Consider the following 25,574-nt stretch of genomic DNA (forward strand, 5'->3'; position numbering starts at 1 on the left):
CGCAAATTCGTACCATCGAGTAAATTTTTTGAATGCGATTCATTTTAGGTTCCTAAATTGAACTGAGTTGCGTTGGAATCGTCTCGTAAAAGTTGATGGTAGGTCTGCAGTTCTTGCTTATAATGTATTGTCACAGAAATTTAATTGCACATGTACGGACATACAGGGCAGGGTACAGTAAATAAAAGTTAGTAATAAAGGGAAGGGTTAGGGAAGAATGCTTAGAAATTCCCCCCCGCCTCGGTTTCCTGCCAAAATTCACTGAGGTCTGCCAAGGACTAAACGCATACCATATCCTTACTAAATCCTTATTATATCCTTACTAATATTATAAATGCGAATGTAAGTTTGTTTGTCTGTTACCACTTCACGCTCTATATCTACTCAACACATTCTTCTTGAAATTTTGCACATGTAGTTTGAAGTATGGATAAGGACCATGGACATGGTACCTTCATCCCCGAAAAAATTATGCGGGCGAAGCCGTGAGCTAAAAGGTAGTGGCTATATATTTTTTGAAGTATATAGTCCCTAAGTACAGTAGTTTGTATCTTGTGAGAAATAACTATAAATATAAAAATTTACGAGAAAAAGTCCCTGTGAAGGTCTAATTTCTAAATAAATGATATGAAAGAAAAAGTCCCTGTGAAGGTCTAATTTCTAAATAAATGATATGAATTTAAGCAAAAAAGCATAAGCATGCGTTCATGGACACAAGCAACCCTTTCCTTCGGTATATTCTATTCTGCTTCATATTATAGCTTCAGAAATGTCTCTAACTTAACCTTGTTCAATAATAAACCTTGCTTCTACACGCCATGATAACATGAATTAAGAAAATTACTCCCTTACCGGCGACGTGCCGAGGTAGGAAACAAAAAAGCCTTCATTACGTTTGGCGTTAACATTAACAGAATAGACAGTGTGCAAATACAAAGCTTTGTACGAACACAAGCGGCCCGTCCCGGCTTCGCGCGGATAAAAACACAATAAATTATACACTTATACCTTCCTCAGGAATTACAAATCTATTGGTGAAAACTGCATGAAAATCCATACAGTAGTTTTTGTGTTTATCGCGAACAGGCAGACAGACAGACGCGGCAGAGGACTGTGTTTTTTAATATGTAATAATATATAAATTTGGTGAATGAGGGAGATATCGATAGTTTATATATCTTGTAAAACTATTCCCAAGACGAGTAATGTTATTTAGAGCCATTTTCCCGCCAAAAATTTTCCCGCGCCGGGAATCGACCACAGGACCTCCAGATAGCGGACAGGCGCGTTGACCACTACGCCACGGGGGCCTTCAACTTGTTCATCATCATTCAATTAATAATTACTGGTTTTCATGTCCTAGTCATTTATTTGTTGAAGCTTTAATTGTGTATACTCAATGATTGGTAGTTAGGAATATAAAACTTCCACGCTAAAGCCTTCATAATGGCTAATTATATCTCTTTCACTCATATATCTGTCCCACTCTAATTGAAACGAAGCCCGGTGAATTATAGTTTTTTATTTCCTTGACTAAATAACATTTTTAGGTGCGCAATGGATTGGATAATTTCTTTTAAAAAAATATAGCACAAATATGAAAATTGATAAAAATATGCAATATCATGGAATATAGAATACATACAAATGAACTTATCTTGCTAATTTTCGGCCTGAATTTATATACTTAGGTTGATTAATTAAAGCTAAAGCGTTATGTTGCAAATAATAAATAAATAGATAATAATTTATTTATTTATTTATTTAGCTAAATACAACGGTACACAATAATATGTATCCTTTTAAAGTATTTAGTAAGAAAAATTAGGCATTTACAAAAATTTCTTAGAGAAACACAATATTATAGATAATAATATTAATAATAGACTAATTAGAGCTAAAACTTTATGTTGCAAAGTTCATTTCCTGCCGATGACGTCATAAAGAGGCACGATTATTGGAATTTTTGGCAAATCCATAATATCAACCAAAAATAGGTTAATTATTTCAGGGAAGATTCGATCATTGTGTGGATACTTTAAAGGGGCATCAAACAAAACATTTTTAGGTACCATTTCAAAGGTCCTGTCAAAAAAACAACAGGTACAGATGGTCACACATCCCTCAGTTATGAATATATTGCTATAATAATGTATTTCTTTTTAAAACTTATTCAACGAGATCAATTTATATTTGGTCATTCAGCTTTTGATATGTATCATTTAGGAAAGTAATTTTCGATTCAAGACGTATACTATATACATATTAATTTATATGAATGCTACAGTCAATCTTTTGCAAATTAATGTAGCAAAAAATCTGATGACTCATGCGCAAAACTAAATTCTAATCACTGGGTAACTTAGTTCCTCTCACGAAGTAAAGTATGTTTCACATTGGGTTGAGATTTGGACGTTATTGATAACTATTATGACTTCGCTCCCGTGGGAATTTTGGAATAAAAAATACTCTGCGTGCTATTCCAGGCTTTCAAATTTCATAACAAACTGTCTAGTAGATTTTGCGTGAAAGAGTAACAAACAAACATACACACATACATTCTCACAATCTATCACATTAGTAGGATATTAGAGATTTTTACAATATCATATAATAATGCATAGATGTTTTGGTTCCCGCCCTAAAATCCAACACCACTTTCGTGGTCAAGAAGGCGGTCGGTATTAAAAACACAATAGCTTGAAAATGTTAAGTTTATAGTAACCATGTGTCAATGTGACCAATCGCCAACACTTTGTAATAGCCAAACAAATTAGCCACAAGTCATTGCGACGTAACATACGAGTTGACTTGTTATTCTAATAAGAAGTCGAAAAAAACGCGTTTTAATAGAATCTATTTGTACGTTCAATTTTCTTCTTTACATTTGAAGAAGTCCACACAAGTCCACTTGCACAGGCATTCAATTAATTAAGGCTGGTGCATACCAAATGCGCACGTATTCAGCACGATGGTATGGAATTGTAACGCGTAAGTACGCACGTGCGTTACGTTACAATTACATACATACAAAGTTCACACGCGCACGCGTCTCGCTGTCTTACAAATGGCCGATTCAGTGATTTGACAACCGCTTGCCTGACTATAACCCTCCTTGGAAAAGCTATAGTTGCCTATCGAGTGTCAAGAATATGTGTAGCTACGTTAGTGTTGGAAATAGCAGCATAACACAATATTTTAATTTGTCTATGATTTTTGTCTATAGCTTGTATCCCTCTCTCTCTCTGTACCTCCATCTTTCTGGATGAATACACGTCTTTTTCAACACCTCCCGATTTTTTATTCATTAGCCCTATATAATAATACAGTTGCACTAAAATTTTATAATTTCCAAGTCGAATGACTTCGAATAGGATCACTATATGCTTCCGTGCATGTTATACTAGGCGACTAAAATTGATCCTATTCGAAAATATTAAATATTCGAATTTCTGATAAAGCGAAATGATCCTATTCGATCATGATCATTTCGAAATGATCCTATTCGAAGTCATTCGACTTCGAATAGGATCATTTTGATTTATCTATGCCCGTTATTATAATATATTGTATCCGTGGGAAGAGATTTTTAAGTTAAATAAAGTACTTGAACGTGTTGGGTCCACAGTCTCAGTTGACTTGGTAAATGATACCAGTGAGACCGGTGGATAAATTACATCTTTATTTTATTTAACACTAGCTTATATACTATTGATAATTAAGTCGCACGTGTCTTTGGACGTGATGTACTGACACAAGGTTACATGGAAATAGGACTGACATAGAATATTTTATTTCCTCTAACACATCACGTCTAGGGTCGCAACAAAAGTTTCCCACTGGACGAACACAGATCCTAACTAATATTATAAATGCGAAAGTAATTTTGTTTGTTTGTTACATCTCCACGCTCTATCTACTCAACCAATCTTCTTAAAATTTTGCATACATGTAGTTTGATGTATGGTAAAGGACATAGGGTACGTTCAGCCGGGAAAAATAACTTTTACCGTGGGAAATTAACGCGGGCGAAGCCGCGGGCAGAGGCTAGTAAAATAATAACGCAAATTTAATTAATTGAATCACGTCACCGCCTTAACACCTGGCTTGATATTGTGGATGAGTTTTTTGTGTTCGTTTTTGTGGAAAGTTCTCGACCTCTGCAAGGTTATGCTGATGTTGATGGATGACAACGCAACGTCCGTTGGGGATTATGCGGAACTGTTCATTCGGAAAAGCATTTATTCAGAATCTAAATTTTGTCGGTGGCTTCATTCGCGAAAATTTCCCACAGGAACAGTTATTTTACCTGGATGAACGGTAGCCGATATACATCACCATATTTCAATCTACATGTCTGCAAAATTTCAAGAAGATTGGTTGAGTAAATATAGCGTCAAGAGGTAACACGCAAACTTAATTACTTAATCCCTCGATTAGAGCACCAATACAACACAGCTTTCGGTCTTAGGAAAATGTGTGCGTCTCGAATTGGTAGCAGTCAACATTCTAGCTGTTAATGTAGTATGAACAAATCAAATCAAATCATTAATTCAGAAATTAGACCTTCACAGACACTTTCTAACGTTAATTCTTATATTAAATAGTTATTTCTCACAAGCTTCAAACTTTATTTCGGAACGACCACTGCTGAGAAGAAATGCCGAAAGAAACTAATTTGAACAGTGTTGGTCCCTATCGTGCCAGAAACTCTGAGAGGGATATTCAATCTGAGTTATCTCTTTGTTTAAAGGCGAAAAATATATTTTACATTACCAAGACGTACTTACTCGTCGAAGAACTTAGCGCTAAGCAAGCTATCATACATCATACTTATTATGATGAGACGACATAATCATCGCTTTAGGAATAGTGTAATTAATTCAGCGAATTAGTAGAATCAGATAATAGGAATTGGCACTTTATCACTACTCAAAGGGAGCGATCGTTCGATCGACGAGAGGTCGGCTCAAGTCATGAGCGATAGCGGTTTTGGAACACAAGACTTTAGAAACATATTTACGTTTGGTTCCATTCTGGAATAGGATACATTACATATTCTCCCGTGAATGTCATAAGAGGCGACTAGGGGATAAAGGCAACTATAGCATTGTTAAATAGAGTTGAACTCAGGCATGCAAGCAATTGGTAAATCACAGCCGAATTTTATAATTTATTTTTACGCTGACGCCGGATTTCGCGGCGTCACAGTCCCAAATGAAACTGGATAGACGCTATAGGATGAGAAAGACTTTTAGTACATATTATAATTATATTATTCAAGTCGCAGTCCATGATATAGATAGATACTATTAATAAGGTTCTCGATAGTTTCTATGAGGCAAAAATTTACCGTATTCAGAGCTATCGATACTATCCACTATTGATAGTTTACGTGTCCATATTGAAACTGTAAATTTTTCGGAAACTTTAGTATGTGGTGTATTAGACCTACTAAAAATATAAGGTGTCAACGTTGACGTTGACAGGTTGACAGGAATATTACGCGGCAAATTAATTGTCTATCTCTTCACACTTGGGTCAACAGATTTTTTTTTTTTTTTAATGAAACCAATAATTTGGCGAACACTGGCGTTATGGCAATCTTTAATCAAGTTGCGCGTTTAATTACGTCCATTCCTATAAGATGCTTCTGATGGGGCGATATTGAAACGCATCAGAGTTAAGGCGCGTACGCATGCTTGCAACCAAACGTGATCATTGTGGGAAAAAATATCTTCTTTCACAACTAGTTACCAAACAACGACAGAAAAGTCTTCTCTTGTAACTGGTTACATAAGTTTATTTACCAAAGTGGACGAAGACGATAAAATAAGGCCACGAAGTGGTCAAAATAGCTTAAGTTATTACAATAAAAATAAAATAGTTATTTTTGAACTAGTTATGAAAATGAAACTAAGATCCCATAGTGAATTAAAAATATGTTATTTTTGTGTTTAACCAATTTTCCAAAACTTAATTAAATCTATGTAGCCATAGTGAATGACAAACATATTGTATAGTAGAATAACAGTACCTCTCCTATTACGATTTGTTTTTCGTGTTTTATAACTCAAGTTCAATTTCAGTTGCACAATGTAAACACCGCATTAGCATCCTGTTAAGTATATGATAACGTGTATGAAACAGCTGCGAAGCGCTCGCGTGACTTCATTTACGCAGAGATATGATTTTTTTTATAACATTGGCATGTATATTTTACCTTTCACTTTATTTTATATTTGGAACGTCAACTGAAAAATAAAAATAAAACAATTGTCAAAGAATTTAAAAATACAATGTTCTTTTTTTTACAAACAAAATAATGTTTGACACTGGCCACTTAACAAAAAAAAAATAATAGAATATACTAAAAATATGATTTAAAATAGTAGGTATTCCTGCTGTATTTTTTAATTTACGTAAGAAGTTTCGCAAGGAACTACATAAAAATATACATTTACAAGGCCAAACATTATAATATTATAAAATAATGTATAATATTTTAGTAATAAGTACACTCATAATTTATTAATGACGTTAGTCCTCCTATTAATATTATCCCAAGTTAATTTTCTTCATCGCTCTAAGAGGAAGGAGAAAATTTTCAGTACAATCTAATATATCGCCATACACGTATCCCTGCAAGTTCTAATTGGGATCTTCACTATCGAAAATCGAAAAGTTTCTTAAAATTATTTTTTTAAAGTACTTCAGTTGATTCTTCTTCTATCTTTTCTATAGTGTTATTACTAAAACTGATGTCAGAGCTTATTCAAGTCGCCTAAAGGCATCTGGCATGAGTTTTAAGTCTACCTACAGCGTATACTTATATTGCAGCTAATCCAGCACAAGCAAGTAAGTAGGTCGTCGATAACAGTACCACAAGTTAGTGTCTAAGTGTCTGACTGGTGGCAAAGTTATTTATGAAAATTACTATTCTTGTTAGCTCTCGCAGTTACCTACAATGTAGTGGAAATAAATCGCTTTCCAACTTTCTGTTGTATTCATCTTTTATTATAATAAAAACAATTTAGATTTTTTCTTGAAATCAATAAAAATGTGTCGCAGTCAAAGCCAAATACATATATCCAGAAATTGAATCATCACTGACTCTTCTCACAATGCCAAAGTTTGTAAGGATGAATGTGTGCATGTTTGTTACTCATTCACGCAAAATCTACTGGACGGATTATTATGAAATTTAGGTACATGTGTAGAATACAGCCCGTAATAACACATAGGGTACTTTTTATCCCAAAATTCCCACGGGAGCGAAGCCCCAGCTAGTATTTACATAAATCGCAGGCAAAAACAAATATAAAATAAAACGTGCCAAACCGTTCGTGCGGAATAGGCAAATGTAATCATTACGCGAGCCTCGAACCGACTTACCATACAATCAACATCATTCCACAAAGCACATGGGGTATAGTACGGTTGAATGTCTGCGTTAAATTTGCATAAACCGAATCAGCATTCAAATCCATACCTACAAAGTTAAAACCTAGGTACACCACTATTGGTGGATCTCAGACCGTTTCGACGGCTGCGAACGCGCGCGCTGTCATTACAATTTTTCAAATTTTAACAAAAACAAGAATTAGTTTTACTTTAAAATAAATAATCTGTACTGTGTTAATGTCAATTTTATGAATGATTGATTGATGAAATGATTCCCTCCTCGAGATAATTGACGGATCGTAATGACAGTGCGGCCGCAGCGGTCGAAACGCCCTGAGATTCAGCCTATTAAAAGTCATACAAATTTGGGTGATATTCATTTATCTAAGCTTTAAAAAAGGTGAGCAAACAATACACTTTATCACGTCACGTGTCGGCTTCGTGTGGATCCTTGCAAAAATAGCCCCAAAGTATGTTCGAGACTTGTGTTATTGGATACTAACTAAATTATAGTATATATTTTATAATAAATACATATCTAGATAAACATCCAAGACCCGGGCCAATCAGAAAAAGATCATTTTCTCAGAGGCAAGGACTTTACGCCACCGAGGTCGTCAGATATATATCTTATATCTATCTATATAGGTATATAAAAGAACAAGCTATTCTTACTAATCAACGCCCTGCCTAAACCATAGAAGCTATAAACGCGAAATTTGGGCAGTAGCTTTAGGTTATTACGTAGTGCTCAGATAAGAAAGGAGTTTTTAAAATTCGACCCCAAAAGGGGTAAACATTGGGGGTAAAGTTTGTATGAAAAATAACGGAAATCTTTACTGATCTACTTGAAACTGGGCATAAATGCTATGCAACAAAACTAATGAAACCCGTTTAAAATTGACCTTTAGAGTAGTTAAATGAGGGTGAAAATAAATAACGAATAATCAGTCGTCATATGGAAATTAGGTTTTACCCGAGCGAAGCCGGGCCGGGCTGCTAGCATACTTATATATAAATTACATCTAGAATACAATATTCTATCTATTAGAAACACGGCAACTACGATGAGCGTGTAATTTTTTGCGGGCCGTCAGTCAAAGTGACAGACAGACAAAAAGACATTACAGATTGACGCGGCCGAATTATCTCGGTAAAAAAATGCTTTTTGAGGCTCTCGTCCGTGGAGTTCCTTCCATTGTTCTCTCTTCAAAGCCAACTCTTTCACATCTTGATACGCCACGACACACACTTTTTCTTTAACTTGTCCGGTGTAACTCTCACTTGGTCTTCCTGGGCCCCTTCTTCCTTCCACCTTTCCTTCTATAACATATCTGAAGAAGCCATCGTGTCGCATCAAATGTCCTAACATTTTCCCTCTTCTATTATAAAATGGTATAACCATAATAAATAACAAATACTTGCAAAAACAGTGACCCGTTCAACCCTAAAGAAAAAATCCGATCACTCAAGAGTTCTTTCTCTCGGACATCAAAAGGCCCCATTGTAAAGGTCACCAATTGTCTTGAAAGCAAAACAGAATATAAAATGCAATAGTATGTCAGCAAATAGCACATTTGCGCCGCACACTGTGATACTGTTCATCATTCTGCCATGTTGCATAGATCTTTGAATGATATAGAAATGGTAGGAAATCATAAACCTTTAATTTTTTTTTATGTATGCATAACTCGCAACGGTTGATAGTCGAAATTTTAATTGAAAATTTCCGTGTCATAATTTTTTAAAATATTAGTAATTCTATGTTTCCATGATCTATATATATTTAAAAACCCAATAAACCCAATGTGTACTTAGTGGATTGTAAACAACTACAAAAATATTCTGTTTATGTAATGCCATACTTACCGCTTGCCGTGCCCGGGATGTAAACGACTTGACACATAATTATAACATGTAAAATATTTTCATACTAAAAATAGCTAAGATTAATTAATACAATCGAATGTATCAATGACATCACTCTTGCAAAAAACTGTCCAACGTCTACAATTAATCGATTCTGTTAAAGCTTTGTTGACTAAAAATTAATGTCATCAATTAATTTCTCATCCATGATTAACTTTTCAAACCATATTATGTCGTCAAATTGATTTAATACGTGTGACGAATATCCTAATCACAAAATAGCGAAGCTGTGAAATTGTATTGATTATTAAATAAATATTGTTATGACAATTTGTGTGAAAGTTGAATTAATAGTGACAGGTAAAAGTTTAAAAATCAATAATCATGCGAAAAGGGCAACCAAAATTATTTAAACCAAAAATATTAAAGAGATTGTTATAAGTTAATAAGTTTTAAATAGTGTCGATTGTTGTCTGAAAGTATCCACTTTCAGACATCGACACTACTTAATAAATTATGCAATTGAAGTAAAGATACAATATACTTCTAGTCCATTCATTCAAAAGTAATTTTATTGTTTATTTTATAGTACCAAATAATAATCTTACATGTTTTAGATGTTTTGATGATCGCCATAAAATTCAAACCGCCATATTTGGAAAAAATATTATGCCGTGTCTAGTCTATCCTTTATAAACTCTGCAAACAGGTTCAGTGTACGACAGGAATGCTGCCCAGGCGCACCATAGAAACGTAATTAGCGCGCTCATCTCACGAAATTGATACTACTGTCCGTCATGAGCCGATATCGTTCGGGAAAAGTGGATTAGTATAACTGTCAGCGATTATCAGTCTGTGAATGACATTTTTTAACACGTCAAATTTTAAGCTGTTCACAATTGCTGTGCAAAAGGTAACCCTAATTTATTTCCTCATTACTAGTGAACTGAATTGTCAACTGTGGGTTTACTATATTAAATCGGATAACACTATATCTAATGAATACATTTTTAGTTTCAAAATGAGTGGTGACTTGGCCTCAATCTAGTAAAAAACTTAACGATTAATAGACGTCTTTTCAGTACAATTCTATCATTTAAAATAGCAACGTATGCCCAACATAACGACAAAAAGTACTTACATCAATTCCACACTTTTTTGCGTGTGTTATCTCAAGACAAATTCGTTATCTTCAACTTAGCGCCTTAATTACACTCTCGGGCAAAATAAATTATCAATCTAAAATGTACCAATTAAAACATCCTGGACAGTGGTCATTCAACTATTTTCCGTGCTCGTGCATGTACACGTGAACAAGAATGTTCTAGTTGTATTATAAAGTGAGAATCACTAATTTAGATAAATTTGTTTGAAATGCCTCTTCGCATATTGGCTCAGGCCCCATGAAATTCCTTGAATACCCTATGGGTACTTCTATATAGCTCACAAGCGTACTTATTAAGAAAATAAAATTATATTTAAATTATTATCTTCACTTCAAAAAGTATAGTGACATTTTATAAGTCTAATATCTTTCTTGTCGTACCTATATAAAGATTTTCCATGTCGTTTCTGTTATTATCTGTAAGGAATCATAAAAATACTTCCATATTTAAAACAAAACAAGAAATATCAAGCAAAAAATATAATTCAAAATTCGAACTGAAAGATCACCAAAAATATGTGCCACAAATAACGGTCCGCCATTGCATTACAAGTCAAAGAGTATTTACTTGTCGTAAATCCAAAGATCGCCATACCTAATGACTCATATTAAACCTTCGAAACCGCCGACATTTTACACTTGGGGCGAAAAAGAAACAAAATATTGCGAACAATATCCAGCAATACTTTACAGTGTATGGCAAATCACAAATCCGTGAAATATATATCCTTGCCATCCATTTGTCATGGATATGAATAATCGAATATCGCCCTGATAAATTATTTTTGGCAGTAACTTTAATTTGTACACTTAAACTGGGCGCGTTTTAAAAATTATGAACCCAGAACCCACCCAGGGTTAAGACGTGTATTTTTTCGTGGCTGACAGTGTAATAATATAATTTATAATGTAATTTATAATAAATAAGTTATTCCGTTAATTACGCCTTTTATATTTTGGTTCAAATGTAAGTAATGCATTAGAATCCAAGTGTTGATGTAAAATTTATCTGCTGCTGCTGCGGGTATCGTCGGGACTAAAAGATGCTCTCTCCCTTTCTCTCACATATACACGAAGCGTTACCCCGGTTCCTTCCACGGCTATTAAGCATCGACGCCCAGTGTCCACGTTCCTACTTTTTATTTCTTATTTAGAACGGACTTCGTCATCTTAAGCTGTCAGTCAGAACATTGTGGCCTAATGGACTGCAACACTGGAGGCCCGGGTTCGATCCCCGGTCAGGTCAACATGGAAAATGATCTTTTTCAGATTGACCTGGGTCGTGTATGTTTATCTATATTATGTTATATAATATAATATCGTTGAGTTAGTATCCCATGACACAAGTTTCGAACTCTTCCATTGGGGCTAACTCAATTATATTATTGTGTGATTTTGTCCATATGGTATATATTTATTTATTGGCACACATCCTTCTTAGGCTAGTTCATTTTGAGTTTAATCCTAATTCTATAGTATGTGATATAAAACAGTAAATATAAAAATGAAGAACTATGAAAAAAACCTAAAAACGTTACTACAAATCACAAGACAAGCTGCGGTGCAAACAATGCGTTGCAATTATGAGCAGAAATTGCGATGGCACGCGCGTATTGGCGATATAGAGCCAGTGTTGGGCCCTCGTGTATAATGCGATCTTGGGCCAATGTTGGCTCTTCCCAGTCGTATTATGGTATACCTACGTTTTTATTGAGAATGCAACCCAATATTGGTGCCAATGCTTGCTCTTCTCTCTATGGTGTACATTACTATAAATTGGACATCTTTCAAGAAGATAAAACAAAAATATAAAAATCTTCACTTTCCCATTAAGTCTAATCAGTTAAATGTTTCGTCAATTTAACATGGTACATAGTTTGACATGTTAGTTGAATCCATACAACTTCACATATTGGTTACAAACATTGGTATACTTGGACCAACGTGGTTATAAACATCCATATTATACATGCTCACCGCCCGGGCAGCCGGCGACATGCTTTGTCCGTAGACAATAATTCACACTTTTTTATATCATGTAAGTATGTGGTAGACAGAGATAAATATAAACTTAGTCATATCTTTCATTTCGCTTATACACGAAAGAGAAATGCCTATTAGAATTACACGGGAAGAAACGGAGTCTTTTGTCCCTCAATGTGTGGCCAATTTTAGAAGACCCCAATCTATTTTGATAGGTCGGAAAGTTGTATGGAATCTTCTATCTCATGTGGGTACGCTAGCCCGTCGTCTTAATTTTCTTTATCTATGATGTATGTACTCTCAGTTTGATGTATATATATATATATATATATATATATATATATACTTATATATATATATATATAAACTTAATGAAATCTGTTAGATTTTCATCAGATTTTAATGATAATATAACAATAGCAACGATATTTTGACATCTTTTCATTTACTTGTATCATATAAATAAACGTATGAAAAGTATTTTTATAGTTTTTTTTTATAGCTATCGATTAGGTAGATAAAATTTGTAGACGAATATAAAAGCTATCAAAAAACATTAAAAATTGATTGCGCGTATAAATCTTATGACATAGTTTTATAAATTTAACGATTTTTAATATGTTTGAATTATCTCAAAATCTTATCAGTTATATATATGACCCACTTCACGATGTATACGTATATTTAATACTAGATGTTGCTCCGTGCTCGGGCTCCCGTGGGAATTTTGAGATAAATGTAGTCTAGGGCAGTCTTAGATAATGTATCTTTCATATTGAAACACTTTAATGGTGAGATATTTTTTGGAATCGATTTCTTTATTTTTCAAACTCAAATATCTTTATTGCAGTATCTGTGTAGTACAAGGTGTGGCGCATACAATACTATAGTTTAACAGTTTACCCTTACAGGCATGCAATATTAGCGTTATGTTACACTTATAACACATACTATGTTGTATAGATGGGTACGTGCAGTACTTACAAATTAAACTGAACAATTTATAAGTAATTTGTCTTTGTAATATCGAAGAAAATTAGACTTTACATTTTTCTTAAATGACATCAGAATAATGGAATTTGTACATACTATATCACTGTACGTATGTACACGCCACTTATAGTTAATACGTGATTGACATTATAATAAATGTTGTCTTCAAAGCGGTGCCATCCATCCAAATTATCTGTATATAATATAATATAATTTGAATGCTACGGTGCCATGAGTGTATATATTAAGTGGGCAAATCTGCTTTATTTATATTTCTTAAACAGTCGTGCTTTGAGCGAACAGTGTTAAAATAATATAAGAGGACGCCGTAGTGCCTCCGCTAAGACGAGCCAAGCGAAGCTACCTTTTCTTGAATTGTTTCCTGGAATTTTGGCACCTAGCATCGGTCTAATTAACGCTAGATTGCCAACATTTTCACGATATAATTTCAATTAAAGCACATTTATTAAACGCGCCAACATTAAATAAATAAATAAAAATAATAAATATATTAGGACAAATCACACAGATTGAGCTAGCCCCAAAGTAAGTTCGAGACTTGTGTTATGGGATGCTGACTCAACGATACTATATTTTATAACAAATACATATATAAATAAACATCCAAGACCCGGGCCAATCAGAAAAAGATCATTTTCCATCATGACCCGACCGGGGATCGAACCCGGGACCTCTCGGTTCAGTGGCAAGAACCTTACCACTGCGCCACCGAGGTCGTCAATTTTCCTTATCGTAACAACATTCCTTATCGTAATCATTATATTTTAGATTTTATTAACATGTGAAAATTTCGAATTTCCGTATCGTGTGCAACGTAATCGTGTGCAACGTTTTACACGAAAATGTTTATAATAGTTTTAAATTTCAGGTCAAGACATATCGTTTATGTATTTGATTAATTGTTTCTTTATTTCCATTCTCTCCTGCTGTCTCTCTTTATCTTTTGCTTGTTGCTTACATAATTATGTGCAATATAAGTATATTGTAATGTGTGTTTATTGTATTAATATTTATGTATATTTATAATATTTATGTTAAGTATATTACTATATTAGGCCTATTTTTACAATTGTCAGTATAATCCGACCTGCAACTATATTTCCTTGTCTAGCAATGTACCAAAAGTTTGTCTTTAAGAAATTGCTTACAGCGATGTGGCAGCCTTTTGCACAATGTGTCTAAATCGAGATGTGATTTTTATATATTGTGAATTTTACTTATGTATACTATGTAATTAATTTGTGCAATAAAGAATCAATCGACAATCATCACTGCAATGTCCCGGCTGCGTTCGGGGTTGTGAAGTCGCGAAAAAAAGCCTTAAAAATTTGAAGATTCGTCTGTGTTTTTATCACCGACCGTATGCAATAAAGATACCATATTTGTTGTTTCGAAATATACAAAATTAAGATTGATATAATAATGCCACTGATTTTAACTTCACTCGAAAACATCTATGGCAAAAAAGAGGTTCTCATAAATCAAAATTGCAATCTTAAAATGCTCGTTTAAAATTGTATATGTCGACGCTATTGAGTGTATGAGGCAATAATTAATCTTAGTACAATCAGTCGCTTAGGGTCCATAGCATAGCTAACAAGGGAGTTGGTTTATTACTCTGTCACTCACTACTGACAGTAGAAGTCGGGGGAATTAATGAATATTTTACTCGTCGGGTGGATAAAAATTAGGTTATGTTGGTCGAGGAAAATATTCATATAAAAAAACTTTCAAAACATTTTATTTCAATCATAAACACACTGAAAGCTTATTGACGCATGTGTGTATTAAAATTTAGAAGTGTGTTGTTATTTTTCGTACCTTAAGTATCCTCTGGTCTCGCAGTAGTGAGATATTCCTCAGGGTTAAAACCGTAAAGTGTAAAAAAATATATAGTCTTGATGATTAAAACAAACTTTAGTCAAGAATCAAGAATATATATTTTTATTTTATTTTAATCAAGTACTCTTCTAATGTACAGGCAAAAAAATGAGAGATTAAGTACTACTTGCTCTTCGTTTTTATAATCGGTGTAAATGTAAACGAAGCTACACCAAACTACATCACACATTTGGTTAAAGGCACTCGCCAATCTATCGCACGAGCGTACAAAAATCTCCCCGCGTTATTGGCACTGGGCTTTCAAAATTCAACCTACAGTCCGACGAACAGAGTTCAAAATGCGATAAAATAATATTTGCGATAAAAAAGTGTTGCCGAGTGAACGGATACACGGGCATATTGTGTTCCATCGCGTACCTATATATAATGCACGATGAAATTATGCTCATGCGAACGAGGGTTAAATGTCGCCTTAAACAAAAACTATTATGTAATGTATATTTGTGCTTTCTTAAATTTTCATGATTATAATTTCTTTGAATTTGAAAATCCAGTGTTGAGAGAAAGTTTAAATAAAAAATACATTACTTAATGTCGCGTGCAAGACCGCGGTCAACTCCATAAGTATGACGTCACGCTACAAAACCAGCCTTATCGCAAGTTCATTAACACCGAATATTTCGTATCAATTAGACGATGGGAAGTGCCTGCCTCACGGATACATCGTAGTTATACTGGCGGGTAACGAATTGGTAATACTGCTTCATGTTTTGAACTGACCGATGTTGTTAAGGCGAAGCGTTATCATACCGCTGTGGCGTAGTACCCGTGCCATGTACGGGTTCACTGCCAGTATTTTCCCAGTTTCTCCCCAAACAGTCTAAACCCGTGTAAACCCTTCTCTGGTCCGTCCTTTGATAAGATCGAAATTGCTCTCAGCACCCAAGACTAACTTTCTTTTTGACCGTTCCCGTTTCTGAATAATCAGATAGTTGATTCAATTGTCTGTATAATAAGATACCTACAAATACCTATCTAATAAATATTTTTTGTATTTTTTTAGTTTTTAAATAAATTCATAACAAAACCAATCAATTTATATAAAAATACAGTAACTAAATTATATGCTCAGCATGTTGTATTGTATATGTTATATATTTTATTCGTGTATATAATATAATATAATTAATAAAATGTGATTTCAAACGAATACTAGAGTCAAATAGTGAAATTTGAGACGACTGACATAAGTAGGCGGACACTGGTGAAATTTTATTAAAATATTTTTTGATATAGATTACGAGATTATCCTTTGTGTAAGATGTAATTAAAAAAATAGAAAATAAAAAAAATATTTTTTTTTCCTAAAAAAAAACCGCGATAACTTAACACACTTCGCCTTAACATAGAAAAAGCAAAAGGCATTTTGGTCGTAAAAGAATCAATCAATCTGTATTCCGTTAATTCTAATGGCGGGTATTTCTTTGTGTTCCCATGAACATCATTCTAAAAATATTTGTACATAATTGCCGGAACGAAATATGTAATTTCTGTTTGTAAAGCACAATCTGAGCATAAAATGTTTAAATATGATTACATAATTTCAATTTAACGTAACGTGAAACTACATTTTTATGTTAAATTTAAAATTGAATTATTGAATATGAAAGAGAAAATGTCGCCAGCCTTTCTGGGAACTTTACCGCGATTTAGGATCAGTTTATCAGTTTGTTCGCGCATGACGCAAAAACTACTGGGTGGAATTTGATATGGTTTTCATACGGTTTTCTAGTGGATGGTCTAACATATGATATTCGCGCGACACGATGCTTAGAACCCGAAATATAAGCACTAAGAAAACGGATTAAACGCGGGTGAAGCCGCGGTCAAAGCTCGTTGATAATAAAAAGTTTATTCTATGCGTTTACACACAATTCCTTTTAAGTCTCACTACTGGTCTGCATTGAACAAACTAGCTTCACATTAAAAAGCTCGATTTCTGATGTTTATGAACTCCGCTCATCCTAAAGTTATTCAACCATAAACTTTTGCCGATATACATACCGATTAGCCGTAATAAAGATCGTTTTACGAGCTTTTAAAGCTCGCAGTCGCTAATACGGCCCACATTCAATGTTATCGAACCTCCAATTACCTGGAATAAACAAGAAATATAATAAATTCTCATTAACCGATAATTATACAATTGACTGTTTTAAAAGCTACGTATGTGTACGAAGCAAGAAAAATATAGAGTACACATGATATAATATATTTTCTGAGAACCTTATAATTGGCATTAAAATCAAAGCCATATGTTTAAAATTGGAATATTTACTAGATTTTGCCCTCGGCCTCGCCCGCGTAAATTTTCCGGGATGAAAGGTACCCTATGTCCTCCATACTTCAAATTAAATGTATACAAAATTTCAAGAAGATTATAAATAAATAAATATATTAGGACAAATCACACAGATTGAGCTAGCCCCAAAGTAAGTTCGAGACTTGTGTTATGGGATACTAACTCAACGATACTATATTTTTATAACAAATACATATATAGATAAACATCCAAGACCCGGGTCAATCAGAAAAAGATCATTTTCCATCATGACCCGACCGGGGATCGAACCGAGGGACCTCTCGGTTCAGAGGCAAGCACTTTACCACTGCGCCACCGAGGTCGTCAAATTGGTTGAGTGTCTACTCAACCAATTTGACGACCTCGGTGATCTACTCAACCAAAGAGCGTGAAGAAGTAACAAACAAACAAATATTATTAACTTACTTTCGCATTTATAGTCAGGATAGGATTAAGATGACGTGTATCATTTTTAGATTAGACACACGTACGACAGACGTGTATGTAGGTAGTATTCGCCACTTACTTGATTGAAAAATCCTTACATATTATATAGTCCTCTGGTGCGTCTGTCTGTCTGATCGCGATAAACTCAAAAACTACTGCACGGATTTTCATGAGGCCTTCACCAATAGATAGTGTGATTTCTGAGGAAGGTGTTAGGTGTATACTTTATTATGTTTTTACCCGAGCGCAGCCGGGACGAGCCACTAGTAAATTAATTTCTTTTCTGTTCAGTAATAAGACAAAATAATCAAAAAGATAATTACACTTGCGACCTTTTTAAATTGTACTAAATTATCTATGACATTTGGAACACGGTTACAATATAACTTGAAATAGCACAGGTACTCTTTATCCCGAAATTCTCGCAGACGCGAAGCCCCGAAGCGAAGGTATTACAATCATTATTAGGATGTGATATCACAAACATCAACCAATCGACCCTACATGTGAACCAATCTAATCATTCCTAACCATTGTGGCAACATGTCATCATGCATAAAAACAAAAACTTTTGTCCTTCAATTTTGTGCTGCGGTTTAAATAAAACTCAGGTGTATCATTAGTTTAAAATTAGTCTGTTATTATACCCACATTAGGTTACCTGGTAACGAAACCTGATGGTTTTTTAACCAAAAAAAATTGTTCCTATAAAAACTCGAGTGAATTAGATCGCGTATTTTTTTTTATTATATCCTAACCAATATTATAAATGCGAAAGTACTGGACGGATTGTTATGAAATTTGTTATACGGGTAGAATATAATCTGGAATAACACATAGGGTATCCCAAAATTTCCACGGGAGCGAAGCCCTGGAGTGCAGCTAGTATTATAAAATGGTCGGAAAAAATTATACCTATGTTAATATTTGGTTAAAAACTATGGTTACTAAGAACGAATTGACATTTTATTTTATTTTTACTCGTCAGTCGTCATTTTATTTTTATGCCAAAGTTTCGTTGTATGTAACTTAATTACACTGCAACCTTGAGCATATTTTAATGAGATTTGTCATTTTTTATTTCCCCATACACACAACTGTAGGTAGATTTCTGCCGATAACTGAACCCCACAGATTTATATCTCGAAATCTGTGCTGAACCCTAAGTCACAATATTCACGTGACGGTACATATCAATTTTTATCAAGCCAAAACACGAAACCATAACGTAAAAACTCCGTCCACTAGACAAAGTAGCCTCTTATTTTCCATCCGTCATTACATTTTTTTCATCATTACCCGACCAAATCCCAGGTTTCGTAATGATACGAAACCAAATTATAAGCCAACAGTTTCGGGGCCTATTAACATACCTAGCCGAGTTATTCCTATATCATTTGAGTTTTGCCGGCTTATTCTGGAGTGCTCCGACGTTTTTCACTTCGCATTGATTAAAATTTCGATTGTAATAATTTCGAACAAATCCGTTGTTTTCTAGCTATATATATAAAGTCGGCAACGCACCGATAACACGTATCGGGTTGCCGCTGTCCATGGGCTACAGTGTTTGCTTACCATCAGGCAACCCGCCTGCTCCTTTGCCCACTATAGGTACTATAAAAATTAATGTGCGACGAAATAGAAAAAAGAAAATACTTTGTATGGATGATGATGGTGCTATATGATACGTTCATTCTAAAATATCTGTCTTTTATGACATAACATGGCAAACGGTTAGCGATCACCGCTGCCCAAAGATAACCGTACACCAAGGGCGATTAGTAATTTGAATAACTTCATAGATACCGTCACAAGATAATATAAATCTAATGTTTTGTTTATGCTATTTTGGATTTAAATTCAATACTCTTGACAAAGTGATTTACAGAACAAATTTTCGATCTGTTTACTGGGGTGAAGTTTGTTGCGCTGTTTCTTTTTTACTAATTGGAAGTGGCCAGTAGACTTAGTTAAAAGTAAAATCTTGTCGTCAATAATTATTGTATATCATCCTAAGTTTTTAAAATTTTAAATTAACATCTTAAATCGAATGTCATCTAACACGGCGAAGTGAAAGTAAACTCCAGAATAGTCTCCCAGATATAATGATGGAAGCATAGAGGTTACGCATCGTGGCTCACGATTCTTCATGTTTTGAGTGTCAATAACTCGTGTGAATTCTATACCAATGCTATAATCGCTCATCGTATATTTTCTTGCACGATTTTTAATATTGGCATCCAAAATATGGCTATTCAAAATAATAATACTTAATGCTTCACTTTGCCTTCTATCATAACATTTTTTTGCAATTAGTATAGGTTAGAGTCCCATTATTTTAGTATATAATAGTCTAATTAGTCAAGTCGACACGGAGAAGAATGTTCTTTATTATCATTATATACGAGACGAGATTTTGGCGGGATACGATGCGGAGAACAATATAGAAACAGAGTTTTTGAAGACGATACTAAAATTGCGATAAAACATTTTTGAACATTTTTTTAAATTACAAACTTTATTTGTGAATAAAGAATATCAAACTTAACAGACATTAAAATCGTCTCAATCACTTTCCGCTAATTCCAAACACACTGAATAATAAAACAAGAATATATGTTGTTGCTTAGGTGTCTCATCCATCATATTTATCTGAACTACACACGTATTCATCACTCAACTTTCAACTGTATTGCTAGCGGCTTTAAATAATATTTAAAAAAAAAACTTGAAAAATATGTTATGACGAACTTTATGTTACTAAACTTTACGTTATAAAATTTAAGACTTATTTAACACGGTGTGAGGTTCCCGCCGTGTAGCATATGATTCAGTTCTAGACTATTCTAAATAATAAAGTAGCCCTGTGGCTGGTTAAAGTTAAATCGGCGGTGGTTCAAGTTAAAGTCAAAGTTAACTGGTACAACTGACTCGAATCGAGAAAAACCAACACACGTAATTACGCAAATATAAAATCCATTTGAAGTGCTTTGAAGAGTCTATCAAATCTCGAATATTTTGAATTTTTCGTTAGTAGCGGTGAGCAATGACACTGGCGAACCATAATTACCCCCCTCTCTCCCCTCCTTGACGTCAAAATTACAGAGCGAGATCACAACCACTCTCATAGCTGTAGAAAAAAGTTATAGGGTTATCATTGGACGAATATTAAGGCATTTCTCTTTGATTTTATCGCAGATCTACTAATATTTTAATGCAGTAGGATGAAAAGTATATTGGTACGTCAAAACGGCTAGGTGATATTTGGTACAACAGGAATAAAAATAGTAAGCCATTTTCATTACAAATTTCCTAAGAATGCGCGTAACTTTGCGTGTGTTTTTATTTATCCTTATCCTTATCTGTCTGTCTGTTCGCGATAAACTCAAAAACTACTGCACGGATTCTCATGCAGTTTTCATCAATTGATATGTGATTCCGGAGAAAGGTATTTAATAATAATTTATTATGTTTTCACCCGAGCGAAGCCGGGACGGGCCGCTTATTTTTATATATACACATGAAAGTGTAAATATAAAACTTAAAAATAGGGAAATAAGTACTAATTATGTGTAAATAATTTTCGTCGATATTTTTCCTCAACACCACTGACAACCCTAACAACCAAAAAAGGCGTTTTAACAAGAGCCAATGGTGTTGAATTGTTCACAAACAAATCAATTTCAACCTTACATAACGGGCTTAGAGTTTGAAACTGTTCAAAACGTGTGATTTGAGCGTTATTTGTGTGCATCATTTGAGTCATAAAGACAATGACGAAACGTTTTATCGCTCCAAGTTCGAAGTTTGGGAGGAAAATAACTTGATTTTAAAGGAACTTCTATCTGAAAAAGTATAATGAATAACTTATAAATATCTATAGATGAAGATTATTAAAATACTAAAGTTAAATGGTAAATAGGCGCTTTATCTTGGTTCATATTCTTCTCATATTCGATCGCTCTATCAGAATTTAATTCAATTGCAATGTCCGAAATCTAGCTAAACGTAGCCTCTGCCTTTCTTTCATGGCTTGTAAAGAGGTAAAAATTATCAGTATGTTTGATAAATATATTGTTGATTTATTTTGGTGGTAGTGTATTATACATTTTATTTGCAACAACTCTATTCAGATCTAGTCACTTCCACCGAAAAGTAGTAAATACTAACTTCGCCCGGGGCTCTTGTAGAAATTTCGGAATACAAAGTACCCTATGTGTTATTCCAGGTTATATTCTACCCGTGTACCAAATTTCATAACAATCTATCCAATAGATTTTACGTTAAATAGTAACAAACATACATACACGTATACATCCGCACAAATTTTCGCATTTGTAATATTAGCAGGATTTAAAAACTCTTGGTATTTTTGGGAGTAGGTAGTTTAGGGAGTTTAAAGGGTATACTCCCGTGACATTAAGGACCTAAATTTCACGTAACTGATTTACTATCCATAGCACATAGCCCTTGTCATGAAACCTAGGGTTGCCAACTTTGCAATATAATAATAGTATACTGCACCGTGATTCTACTATTCTAGAGGCCTACCGGCTATTATTTTTAAAATATATTATAGTAGCCGCCCTGACAGGAGGGAAAACATGAGAACTGCTAGTTGATATCGCGTAGAATGATATGCGTACCATTGGTCTGACAACTAGGGATGCCGACGACCGTGCGGAGTTGAAACGATAAAATAAGACAGCAGATTTTCCGTCGCGATGACAACGATGTTAATTAATCGGTAAAACACACAGTGAGAGAGAGAGAGTGAGAGAGACAGGCACAGAGTAGGTACATAATATCATTTCACAAGAACAATACATATGTTACTCCTATTATATTTTTATGAATACTGAATTAAAAAATGTTATATTTAGTTCGAAAGCTGGCAACCCTAAGTGTTAGTCATATGTCCGAAGACAGGTCATATTATGTCGTTTTAATAGTACACAAAGAGAGAAATAAAGTTTTTAGTGTCGGTAATGTGCGGGTGCCGTGGATCTTGACGATGTCGACGTCTAATATCCCCTCGGGATGTGGCGTCTAGGAATAGTTTTACTATTCAAGGGTTCCGTAATATTTAAGTTTTATTCGACTTCGATATAGAGCGACTGAATAATCCACCTCAAACGGGCTTAACTTCAGCTGGATCGCAATCGAACTTCGATCATTCCGCAATTTTTACCGTTTCGGTATAAAGAAAATATTATTGACCTCAAAACAAATGTTGCCGTGGTAAAAACAATATGTTTGGATGATAGACTTTCAAATGAAATTGTGTAACATGCTGGAGCGTTCGCAGCTCAATTCAAATCGCGCACAATCGTTGTTAGCGTGATTGGGTGGGCAGAGGCTCAAAGAAACTTACCACGCTGTATCTATACAATTTATTAAACACTGAAAGGCCCACAAAAAGCACTAAAACGGACGCAACACACCCAAAACCGCAGACAAATATTTATGTAGACAAATACCCACACACTCACAAATATCCAAACTGGATTTATAATAGTCGGATTAAGAGTAGCTAACCCATATTTAAAAGCGCAAACACAATATATTGTCATCAGCCTGTCAGCCATTTTTATTCGCGCTATAAAATGTTTTATTAGGGTTAATTGACGGTAAATTTTACGATAAAAAATGATAAGTGGACTGCAAATTATTATACTATTGTTATTGAAACATGGACCGTTTTAAAAGCGAAATGAAACTGAAATGTTTATGGGGCAGAAATAAAAAGTGACTCTTGCGTACTGTTTTGTTTCCCAGATACGTGTTTATAGGTTTTGTGTCAGTTTTGCCACAGTTAATTCGCCACAGGTTCCGGCATTCAGGTTTGATGTCGAAATGACTGTTAGGTAGGATAAATTTATATAAACCAGGTCCACAGATGAATCTAACGTTGAGTGGTCTTTAATATGATCTTACATCTTCATAAATAAGAACTAGTCGAAGTTGTCAGTGTTTCCTTTATTTCACTTGTCAGAATATTAAATGTTTCAGAAATCCAAAATGTTTTTTGGTAATTTAGAAAAAGAACTTAAGAAATTAATTGTTTTTTATTTTATTGACATTTGTCACTCGTTAATTCCGAAATTAATAAGTATATTTGTTTAAAGAAAATATGGCGACGAATTGTAAACATGTTCGATTTTTGAAGTTTGATAAAAAATAATTGTTAATTAATATAGTAGAAGATGACATTTCTGCTGCGACATTTGGTTTATGTTGTATATCCTTACATATTATTAAACAAAGTCCTCGGCCGCGTTTGTCTGTCTGTTCGCGATAAACTCTACGGATTTTTGTGCAGTTTTCACCATTAGATAGTGGTGATTCCTAATAAAGGTATAGTTGCGTAATTAATTATGTTTTTACCCGAGCGAAGCCGGGACGGGCCGCTAGTGTTACTATAAATTTCATTAAATAGTCTAAAAGTTATATATAGACAAGTCCATGGAGTGGAGTTGAACCACGAGTGAAACTGATATCAAGCATCCTAACATTTCAAAGTTGCGAAGCCGGCCGCAGGCAAATAACAATTGTCGTAAAACAAACAATACATTTACAACCAGGATTCATTAAGGCGATGATATATAAACCATGAGACGAGTGCTCGTAAAAATATCATTAAAATATGTTATTGCACAATACAAGACTCACGTTATTTAATTTAGAATTTTTCAATTATTTGTCTTAATAAAATTGCCGGCTCAACGGAACCCTGTCTAGCTATGATGGAATAGTTATTTTTTTTTTTATTATAAATAAATATATATAAAACTCTTGCGTTACTGAGTGACTGACAGAGAACGCACGCAACCGAAACTACTGCATAGAAAGCTGAAATTTGATAATGAAAGAAATAAAGAAAACATTTATTTGCTAAAAACATGAGTACAAATATACAAATTGATGTCGAAATGAATTAAATCAACATGTTTTACCGAATATATGCAAATATAAATAAATAAAGAGGAGCATGCTATCCACTACAAATAACAAAAAAAGAGAATTATAATGTATACTAGCACTAAATTCTACATTTATCAGTTAATAAAGACTTGAGGTGCTAGGTATGTAGGTTCCCAGGACAGTGTAGTCGAGCACTAAGAAGGTCTGAAATTCCCACGGGAAACGGATTTTTACTCACATACGAAGTTGTGGGCAAAAGCTAGTTTTCTATAAAATCATATATATTATCAGCTGACGATCTTCGTGGCGTGGTGGTCACCATATCCGTCCGATATCTGGATGTCATGGCTTCGATTCCCAGCGCATGTAAATATTTGTTGCCACGTTTCCCTACCTTTTGATAAAATGTCATATTATAATCTGACAGATAAACTAACTGCCAGGTAAGCCTGTCTGAAGTATTATTCCTATTCAACACTTGTGAAATACAATATTTAACGCTATCTGTTCGATATGTTACAGGCTATCTGATACTTTATCTGCAAGCATTGAAAAAGACCTCAA

At 34.2% G+C, this 25,574-nt stretch overlaps 1 protein-coding gene and 1 long non-coding RNA gene across 4 annotated transcripts in view; both read right to left on the reverse strand.

Moving 5' to 3' along the window:
* The window catches only part of ds (dachsous), a 301,443-nt gene that overhangs the window by 144,978 nt on the left and 130,891 nt on the right, over positions 1 to 25,574 (reverse strand). The window lies entirely within an intron of this gene.
* Positions 1 to 25,574, reverse strand: part of LOC128676708 (uncharacterized) — a 200,049-nt gene that overhangs the window by 85,722 nt on the left and 88,753 nt on the right. Inside the window, exon 6 of the long non-coding RNA XR_008405449.1 lies at positions 17,342 to 17,432. This is a non-coding gene — a long non-coding RNA (uncharacterized LOC128676708). The remainder of the gene's footprint in view (positions 1 to 17,341; positions 17,433 to 25,574) is intronic.

This window comes from Plodia interpunctella, chromosome 16 (assembly GCF_027563975.2).
Source record: "Plodia interpunctella isolate USDA-ARS_2022_Savannah chromosome 16, ilPloInte3.2, whole genome shotgun sequence".
Classification (NCBI taxonomy): Eukaryota; Metazoa; Arthropoda; class Insecta; order Lepidoptera; family Pyralidae; genus Plodia; species Plodia interpunctella.